The sequence below is a fragment of the Idiotropiscis lumnitzeri genome, chromosome 22, assembly GCF_059441095.1.
Source record: "Idiotropiscis lumnitzeri isolate Australia: NSW breed Sydney's pygmy pipehorse chromosome 22, RoL_Ilum_1.0, whole genome shotgun sequence".
NCBI lineage: Eukaryota > Metazoa > Chordata > Actinopteri > Syngnathiformes > Syngnathidae > Idiotropiscis > Idiotropiscis lumnitzeri.
The window spans coordinates 6,712,016-6,723,335 of NC_142412.1; positions in this window are offsets into that span (position 1 = coordinate 6,712,016).

Here is an 11,320-nt window from a genome sequence, read left to right on the forward strand (position 1 = left end):
GTGGAAATTTACATTGGAAACGTTAGTTGAAATTGGTCTTGTCGCGCTTGTCCATTGAGATCTGCAAGCGAGGCATAAAAACCATGAACAGAGACAAGGGAGCCGCCCCTTCCGTGTCTGGGAAAGAGCCGCGAGGATTTTCCCAGACGCGGCGGGATTTCTGATTCTGATTAGGCATTTCTTTGTTTCATCATTAAATTCTTTATGGGTGCCCATACATGAACTCGATGTCGGGGGAAGAGTGCTTCTCGACGATCGTGCTATCGCCGCACCAGTTCTCATGCACGTAAACACAGAGCCCCCCGCCCCTCCTCTTACCGGTGTCCCTCGTCCGATCCGCGCGATGTAGCGAGCGCCCGGCCAGCTGGATGCTAGCGTCGGGGACGTAAACAATAGGGACCTCGCAGCCGTCGCAGCTCGGGCCCTAATAACAATTTCTAGAAAAACAATAGGGACCTCGCAGCGGTCACTGCTCGGGCCCTAATAATAATAAATTCAATAATTCTGTTTTGAATGACCTATGTGAATGAACCACAACCTGGAGCCAGCAGTGGATGCTGAGAAAGTAGAATGCCTTAGCACAAAGTCTCAAGCAGTGACTATACAACTTCAGGGGTCCTAATGCTTTTAGGGCAGCAATTTCCTAACAGTGGGGAAAAAAAGACAAGGAGTAAAAACGAGGCAATGCTTGCAATGTGATCAGGCTTCAGGATGTCTTTTTACACTATATAAAGGTGGCAATTTACATTGGAAACGTTTGGTGCAATTTATGCTCAGAGAAAAAGCCTCACCTTATTTATATATTTATTATATATATTGTATATTTTTTGCGAATCAAGTTGGAGCCTGGAAGCTACACCTGCCGTGCTGATGGAAGCGACACGTCTCGATTGATGTCAGAAATGCTGTACGCACCGGAGCCTCCACGCGGTTGAACTTAGGGGCCACTCGGCCCACCTCGCGTCCGAAAAAGGGTCAAGTGCCCAGCTTTGGAGCCTTTTTCGCGTGTTTTTCCGCGACCTGAACGCGGAATCCGTGAAGCCGTGGCAAGGCCTACCAAACAATGTTTTACAACATCTCAGATCTCAAAGACACTCCTGCAACTTTTCCACTTCTTCGATCCTCCCCATTGTCTGAAAACCGTGATCATCCTGAAAGACAGACGGGTTAAGACCACGCAAATTTGCAGAAATCTGGACCAAATTCTGTCATCTTTTTAAACATATACGGGGAGTGACTTTAACTTGACGCCCCGATATAAGTTTACCTAAACGTTGTGAATATTGTTACTTTTATTTCAAGTGGAAAAACAACAATCCTTAAAATGATGACTAGAGATTTCCAGATGCTTAATCCGACTTTAAAATGAACGGTGGCGATTATTACGCGAAACATATGATAATAAGCATGACCTCAATAGATTCAGTATGTTGTACTATAAATCAAGAAAGAAAATCTGCTTTAACGCCCCGCGCTGTCTCCTCTGTCATGTTGACACACTCCATAATCCTCTCATTCCTTTTTACAACAGTTGTGTGGATTTAGGAGCTCTTGTGTTTTATCTGTCTCAAATGGATGTTGCGCTACTAGATTATAGTATTAGCAGATAGCGATGACCTATTGTGAAATTTCAAGCAAATGTTGGCTCAACACAAATCAGAAACTGACACTAAAACAAGCTTGTTGACAGTTGCTTGCTCAACGGATGTAAGCAGATATAAATTACCAAATGGCGTCAGGACGTTTTAAACCTGACAGTTGCCTTGAGATCTCCGAGCTCGAACTGCCCTATTCCCACCTTGATCACAAGCTCCCATGAACCACTTGGACAGGGTTGCCTGTGTCCTTCTCGTTGATGTCCTTTGTGGCTCCATTCCTTTTCAGTGCTCCTAAAACAAAAAAGACAAGAAGCCAACTTAGTAAAGCTATTTAATGATTGTGAAACCTTATGGGACATGCTGAAATGTCTTCACACCACAATCCCTTAAAAAAAAAAAAAAAAAAAAAATATATATTACCGTATAGAACATCAGAAAAAGGCAGGTCTCGGCGCTTGTTCTTGCTACGATGTCCAAAGAGATTGTACTTCAGAGACAGAGGATTTGTCATGATGAACGCCATCATTGTTCTGACACTATCGTCCAATCCACCAATACCTGCAACCATTATAACATGGTGGCCCTTTTTCACTGATTCTGTTCATAACGACGCAAAAAAAACAAAAAAACTCACCAAACTTGGCAGTCTCATCGGGCATGGCGTTAAAATAGTTAAATGCATTCAAACATTTTAGAATTATTTACTCAGGTTGCACAAAGTAAACAGTGTATATAAAGGCATCCTGAAGCCTGGAAAGTCATTAATTTGATTGTCCAGTATTTCCTTCATGAGATGCACGTTCCCCCGGACACGATGCACCTTTCATATAAAAAAATAAATTGCGGAAATGCTGTCTTATTTTTTATTATGCCTGTATTTTTAAAAAGTATGGTATTGTATTGAAAACATAGCTATGATGTCATCAGCGACATGTTGACTCAACTGATTTTGTATATATATATATATGTATATATATATATATATATATATATACGGGGAGAGAGAGAGAGTGAAATTCATGTTATAACAAAAAAACCAAATTATTATTAAAACGTATTATTTTTTTATTCCCCGAGCTAAGCCTAGTATATGCATTAACTATGGAAATGCATTTTCAGCTCGCACTGTACACATTTGCTATGTGAGGCATTATCTCATAAGGGAAATACTGGACAATCAAATTAATGACTCTTCTCGAAATTTTTCAGCGGCGGTTTCGGGGGGGGCGGTGAGCGTGGGGGCGGGGCTTCAGAGTTTTCACTTAAGATTTCCTTCGCCGCAATGGACAAAATGCTTAATAACTCTCCTGCACTCGTTTTTTTACCAGATTTGACTGACTACAAATTGAGAAATTGAAAGATTAAAAACAAACAAAAGTAACTATGACGAAAATTCCCAAACTAGTTAAAGCCAAATAGCCGTCACTGTACCGTTGACCCCCGCCCCTTATTGGGGTTGGCGACCGCAATTACTGCAAATCATTGCGTGATCTCACTCCTTTTTGTTCCCTCAAAGGCTCTCACTGATGTTTATTGCATGGGGGCTTAAGTGCCCAAAGAATCTTTGAAAATGCCAGTCGAGTGGAAAATAGAAGACATCTCGAGTGCATGCACCATCTTATATATTCAACATTTGAAACATCTGTCATTTTATGGCAATAATCCTCTTCATTTTAAAGATAAAGAAGCTGACTTCCAACGAGACAAGAGAGAGCGGAGGGTGGGGCGTGGCCATATTCTTCATTAAAATAGGCGTTTTCAAGTCGTTTCTTATTTCCGAATTTTTTAAAAAATATCCTCAAACTATCGTGATACCAAACCAGGACTGGGGATACTAGACCACACCAGCTGTCCACCAAAAGTGGTCACATCAAAATGTGATGTGGCCAAAACCAATTTGCCAATACTTAGGAGGACTTCCCTAAAGAACTGAGGAGGGACAGCGTAATATGGTGAGCCGGATGTATATATACATATATGTATATATGTGTGTATATATACATATATGTATATATGTGTGTATATATACATATATGTATATATGTGTGTATATATACATATATGTATATATGTGTGTATATATACATATATGTATATATGTGTATATATACATATATGTATATATGTGTATATATACATATATGTATATATGTGTATATATACATATATGTATATATGTGTATATATACATATATGTATATATGTGTATATATACATATATGTATATATGTGTATATATACATATATGTATATATGTGTATATATACATATATGTATATATGTGTATATATACATATATGTATATATGTGTATATATACATATATGTATATATGTGTATATACATCCAAAAGGACGTCATGGTGATTTTGAAAAGGGCCCGGAAAAAGGAAACCCACTCTGGAGTCAAGCCTGGAAAACAAGATTGTGTGACGTTTAAAGGAGAGTTTGAACCAAGTTGGCATTCCTGGTACCTTAAAGGGAAGCTTAATTTCTATGTTTATGTACTTTATGTGTTATTAGCTTGCATTTTGCATTTTATTTTATTATATATTATACATATCTTGTTATATCTGTTATTTTGGAAAAATCAGTGAATAAATCATGATTTAAAAACCACCCCCTAAAAATCAGGGCTATGGCCACACCCCCTCTTCTCCCTCCGTGTCTTGGTGGGTGCCAGGTGTGGGCAAACTACGGCGCGGGGGCCACATGTGGCCCGTAAATCGATTTAATACGGCCCGCCGAACTTGAAAAATAAATGAATACATAAATGAATAAACCTTGTTAATGTTTTATTTTCTAAATGCTGTGGTTTTTTCAAGGACAAATATTGTTGTAATGCTTTTGTTCACTTTTTTTTTTAATTAAATGTTTTTGTTTTTTTTCTCCGATGAGGTGAGGTTACCAAACCACTCCATCCATCTGCTCCTGGTCCAGGCCCTATTTCAAATTTTAGAACCCATTGTGGCCCGCCAATCAAAAGGTTTGCCCACCCATGACTCCTATTCCAACAAATAATTGAAAAATGGGATGGATATGGAATTCTTATAATTAATTTCAAAACAATTTTAAACACTATAACTCCAACGAAAAATTAATGAAAACAATTTTAGATCAAACTTGCATGACTCAAAAACACTGAACTTTTCGGACTCTACCTTAGTGCCATGCTGTCTACGATAGAAGCTGATGCTGCTCCAAAGCGTGCACGCGTACACGTGGAGGCGGCTCAAGAAGGGAGCAAGGCGCCTGTGTGTGAGAGGTTCCAACTTCCCAAGATGCACCACGTGTGACCCATAAGGGAAATATTGGACAATCAAATTAATGACTGCCCAGGCTTCAGGATGTCTTTTTACACTATATAAAGGTGGAAATTTACATTGGAAACGTTTGGTTTAGCTGTTATAAAAGTTTGGTTTTTTAGTGCTGAAAATGCATTTTCAGCTCGCACTGTACACATTTGCTATGTGAGGCATTATCTCATAAGGGAAATACTGGACAATCAAATTAATGACTTCCCAGGCTTCAGGATGCCTTTTTACACTCTATAAATGTGGAAATTTACATTGGAAACGTTTGGTTTAGCTGTTAATGAAGTTTCGTTTTTTAGTGCTGAAAATTCATTGTCTGCTGGCGCTGTACACTTTTTCTAAGTGTTGCAATATCTCATGAAGGAAATACTGGACAATCAAATTAATGACTTTCCAGGCTTCAGGATGCCTTTTTACACTATATAAAGGTGGAAATTTACATTGGAAACGTTTGGTTTAGCTGTCACAATAGTTTCTTTAATTTTTTGGAGTTCAGGAAATATTACAAATCACATATACGGGAGAACCTGCAGCCCAGATGTAGATAGCAAAAATGGCGGCTCTCCCAATTTTTATTGTATTTTTTTTATTTATGTAAAATTCAATCTTCACCTTGCAGGAGACTTCCAATGGCGTCCACGCGGGTTCGGTTTGCCGCGGTGCAGCGGGCCCGCCGGCTTTCACATCCTGGCACCTGGTAATGCTCTCTTGACTGTGTTTGCTTTGTACTTTCAATGGGCTCTGTCTGAGGTGGGATTCGAACCCACGCCTCCTGGGGAGACTGTGACCTGAACGCAACGCCTTAGACCGCTCCGCCATCCTGGAAGCTGGTAATGCTCATCTTGACTGTGTTTGCTTTGTACTTTCAATCGGCTCTGTCTGAGGTGGGATTCGAACCCACGCCTCCTGGGGAGACTGCGACCTGAACGCAACGCCTTAGACCGCTCTACCGGTGTCCCTTGTCCGATTTCCTGAGATATTCCAAATCCTCCACAGGACTTAGATACTGTATTCCCTCCACACCCACTGCGATTCGCCGGCGTGTTGGCTGGACAGGAAGGATCAGTGGCCGGCTTCGGTGTCATTTCCTCTCAGCTGTCAAAGCAGTGGCCAGTCACCCAAGGGTGGCTGCGACTCTCTTACTGTCACTGTTGAGACCTTTGCATGATATAAGGCCATGTTTCCTGAATCTGCTGGGCCTCTCCTTACAAATTAGCTTCAACCAAAAATCTAAATACAGCCTTCAGTATCACATGTTTTCGTATTATTTATGCAATTCAAAAAGCCAAACCCTTCACCTTGGTATTTATATAGCACATTGTATTAATTGTTTTATGATGATTAAAAAAGATAAATATTTGGCAAAATCTCGAAGGACTTTCCTTGATGGTAAAACAGGGGGGTGCACCTGTGATTTTGTTGTCATTTTCACATGAATGTAGTATTCTTAGATCCCTTCATACTCTGCCATAATTCATCTGTGTTGTATATTAACTGTTGTTAAAAAATTACTATTGATCAGGATGTCAACTAAATCTGTCTCATGTAAAGAATGTTTAATTCTGACACTAAACGCCAGTCAAAGTCATTACGTTCAAGTCATGCCAAGTAAAGAACATGGCGAGAATTCTTTATTTATCACACCATCTGCAAGCATGGTTTCATTCAATAAATTGCAATCATATATTTCCTACTACATATGTTATGCAACACATTCATAACACAAGCAGGAACTAACATATTTAAAAAACTATATTTAGAATTGTGAAAATGATGAGAAGGACCACAACTTCTCTGAGCTGCGCACAGATGTAGCTCAGTCATGGGCTGACAGAAATCGGCAAGAGGCAGCTCATCTTCTCCCAACTTCTGCGCCAGACGTTAGCAGCCCTCGCTTGCTCCCTCGGCTTGACAGGTGAAAATTATACTGAGAACTTGTCATCAGCAGAGAAAGTGAGAGAGGGAGAACGAGCCACCCAATATTCTCGCAGTTGAGCTATTTCAAAATCTGGCAATCTTGCCTCCAGTCACACTCAAATGTTGATTCCATATTGCACCTCCTAGAGCCAGGTCGCAGTCTTCCCAGGAGGCGTGGGTTCGAATCCCACCTTAGACAGAGCCCGTGCCCGGGGACGGTGCTCCTCTACGGCTTAACTGCCACGCACGCCGGCCGGAGCCCTGGTGCGTCATCCAGAAGGTCAACCTGGTGGAGTCATCCAGCGATGAGACCGATCACTCGTCCGACTTAACGGATGACTTCAGTGACCAAGAGAGAAGCCGCCCTGTGGACACTGTAAGAAACATTGTCGTCAATGTTATGTTTTTTAATTATTTATAACCTTTCCTCGCATTTGTTTTCGGAGGATGCCGCACAGCTTAGAAACGCTTGTCAGGACATGACTTTATTTGCATTCTCATTGACACTTTTTTTTTTGGCAGACTTTCCGCATTGTACTTTATCTGATGAGTGACATTGTTAAAAAACAACAAACATCCCAGACAACAGCCAGGAATGAATTATCCAGGCTTGTTCAATTTGTTTAATGGGATCTAAAAGTAGCCTGAAATCAGCATACATCACTGTTATCAGGCCTGACTAAAATATCATGACAAAATATCCTCCAGCTATCATGATACCAGACCAGGCATATTTCACTGTCATCACCATTGATTTAAAAAAATTAATTAAAAACTAGAGCTGCGAGCAGCTATAAAGGGCCCTCGCCACCCGGACAACGTTGGGGTACTGGCACGTTGGAAATGTGAAATATTTCCGAGAAATAACGTGAGGAATCTTCAAGAGGAATTTGCTTGTAGTTAAAGTTAGAGCAGCTTGCGTTGCTTCATCTATTATTTGCATGTAAATTTCCACCTTTATATAGTGTAAAAAGACATCCTGAAGCCTGGGCAGTCATTAATTTGATTGTCCAATATTTCCCTTATGAGATAATGCCTCTCATAGCAAATGTTTTCAGCCCTGAAGACGGCTGCCAACTTCTTTTTGATCGCAGTGTTAGCGCCACCAACTGGTTAACCCACCTCGCGTCCGGGGGAAGGCCGTCCTCTTCGGCCTGACTTTCACGGATGCCGGCCTGTCTCCTCCGGAGCCTCCACGCGGTTGAACTTAGGGGCCACTCGGCCCACCTCGCGTCCGGGGGAAGGCCGTCCTCTTCGGCCTGACTTTCACGGACGCCGGCCTGTCTCCTCCGGAGCCTCCACGCGGTTGAACTTAGGGGCCACTCGGCCCACCTCGTGGCGCTCGGCGAAACTACAATGCCCCCGAATATTTTTTATACCCGCGAAGCACTGAACCCGCGAAAGGTGAACCGCGAAGTAGCGAGGGTTCACTGTATGTATAAGACCAAGACCTACAAAAAAGTCTCTTGGAGCAATGAGCTAGGTTTTACAGGAAGTCGGCCATTTACCTATATGAAGTTGTATTGTATTCTATTGTATTAATATTAGCGATCATGGTGTATTTTCTCATTTAAAACATGCTCCAAACCACTTTTCATTGCAAGCCTATTCAGTATAACCAGTTTTATATTTAATACTTTTGCCATTCTATTTGATACATTTGTGTTTCTGTATAGAGTTCACTTTATTAAATAACAAAATACATTTTATTTGTACACTGCCAATTCACAACATTATCTGGAGGCACTTTCTATATGGAACAAGATTAAAAATCATGTAAAATAAGTGTTGCAATATCTCATGAAGGAAATACTGGACAATCAAATTAATGACTTTCCAGGCTTCAGGATGCTTTTCTATTCTATATAAAGGTGGAAATGTACATTGGAAACGTTTGGTTTAGCTGTTATAAAAGTTTGGTTTTTTGTGCTGTAAATGCATTTTCAGCTCGCGCTGTACACATTTGCTATGAGAGGCATTATCTCATAAGGGAAATATTGGACAATCAAATTAATGACTGCCCAGGCTTCAGGATGTCTTTTTACACTATATAAGGGTGGAAATTTACATTGGAAACGTTTTTCTTTTGCAGCCTGATCCTAAAGGCTTCATCTGATTGCCTTAAAATTCTGTCTGTAGCATCTTAAGACCTGGGACAAACACTGGGGCTAAAATTTTTTGTTTCCGACTTTGGGGTCAAGGAGCTAAGTTTGGAGTTGAGCCACATATGACACGGTGACACATTTCTCGCCCTAGACGTTGTTCAAAGCAGGCCCGCGCCAAGATGCTGCTCCAGGTGGTAGAGAGGATGAAGGCTCCCTTGTCTCTGTTCATGGTTTTCTTACAGTGTGACATAAGCACACATGAAGAAAAGAACACTGTTGGCTCATACCGCACTTCCCTCAGAGTCTGTCCGCTCTCAAGTCCTGCAATTGGGACATTCTTCCAAGTTGGCTTGTCATCATTGAATTGAACCCCTCCAGTTTTGCTTTTCTTATTCCGTGCCATAACCCCGCGACAAAAAACTGAAAATGACAGCTCCTTAGCATGCGGCCGCCGTTTAGCACCTTGCTAACAGGTTAGCATTAGAGTTTTTATTTTTTTTGTTTGAAGTCACAGAATTACACAATGTATGGCTTGGACAGATCCAATTTAGGTGCAGTAGATTAAATACAGTAATTTAAAAAAAAAGATGTGACGTAAGAGATTGCTGGTCTTTTTCTTTGACGTTAGTAGGATATAAAATCTGGGATTTACCTACTAGAATAGTTTGGAACTATTCGTGGTTAAGATACGGTATAAAATCTGGGATTTACGTATCAGGACACGCTTTAAAATCTGGGATTTACGTGTCTGTGTGGAAGCGGTGTGAATGTGAAGCCTAAATTTGTTCTGCGTATGAAGTGCTTGGGACACGCACGAGTGGATTTGGAGATGGAAAATGGGAGGAAATGTGAGGGTCTTCTTGTGTCTGGCGCTTCAGACGAGCGGGCGGAAGTCTGGTCGGAGATTAATGGTCATTATGCTCAGCTGGACAGTTCAGCAATAGTTATTTAGTTCGGTATTTTGTGTGTGCATTGTATTCAACACGTTGCTCTTTAGTTGTAAATTTGTAATTTAACCACTCAGAGCTTGCCATTTGTTTTTTCGCAAGTGTTTGCATTAAATTCACTTCCCCCTTGAAAGTTTCCAATTTAGAATCGTTGTCAAATTCTTAAAATCTTACATTTTCTTCTCTCCGGTGGAGGATGGCCGAGGACCGGCCTCCTGGAAGAGAGGACTTTTCACGATGGCGCACCGCCCTGCTGAGGAACCCACGCCTCCTGGGGTGACCGCGACCTGAACGATGAAACTTCATTAACAGCTAAACTAAACGTTTCCAATGTAAATTTCAATTGTGCTGGCGAGAATTGCAGCGATCCTTGAAGCTTAAAAAAAATAAAACAAAAAACTGAAGGAACTGACTCTTTGTGGTAAGATGTAAATTTTGATTTTGAATAAAATATGATATATTGAATTTTGAGAAGCTTTTTTACTGACACTAAGCCAATGTGATCATTGCCAGAAGAAGCAACGTGTCTGAGTGATGATTAATCTTTTTGTGTGTTCACATCAAACATGTAAATAAAATAAATTGCCTCTGCCTGGAACAAATATTTGTGAACATTTTGCTTTTCAGTTGTCTTTTTAATCGTACCTAATGTCGAAGCAAAATATAGAAGCGCAGATGACGTGACCGTGTGAGTATTTAGGCCCCGCTGCCTTCTTGAGGAAAACCCGGGTAAACCTGGGAAGTAGGCAAATGACCCTCTGATGTAAATATATATATATATATATATATATATATATATATATATATTGAATTGTATGAGGCATTTTCTTTGCATTTAGTTTGCGGTTTTGTTCATGTAAAACCAACAGATTATGACATTATTATTATTATTTAAAGGTTGGTCAAAAAGCTTCAATAGGTGAGTGACACATTAGCATCTATGTGCTAAAAACATTAAAAAAAAATCATTCAAAACACATTTTGGAAAACCCTCTAATCTCACTGTAAACTGCGTTGCCACATTATCGTTTAGCAAATGTGTACAGCGCGAGCTGAAAATGCGAGGTGGGCCGAGTGGCCCCTAAGTTCAACCGCGTGGAGGCTCCGGAGCCTTTTGTAGTTGTGCGTCAAATTTGTACTGTTCGTACGGACGTTCTACCATATTTTTTATTATTTTTTTATTGAATAGATTTTTTTCCCCCAAATTTTATAATATAACATATATATATATTTGTGTGTATTTTAGTCGCCTGCCGTATCGGTCCCAGCGGCGCCTGATAATTGCTCATGACTGGCACATGACAACAACTGTGATGTTTGCGTCCTATGAAATCTGCCTGGCAACATGTGGGTGAGAAATTGGAATTCACATCTGGTCGAAAAAAGTACTTGGAGACGACGGTCAATCTCTGACAGCTGGTAATGCTCTCTCAACTGGGCG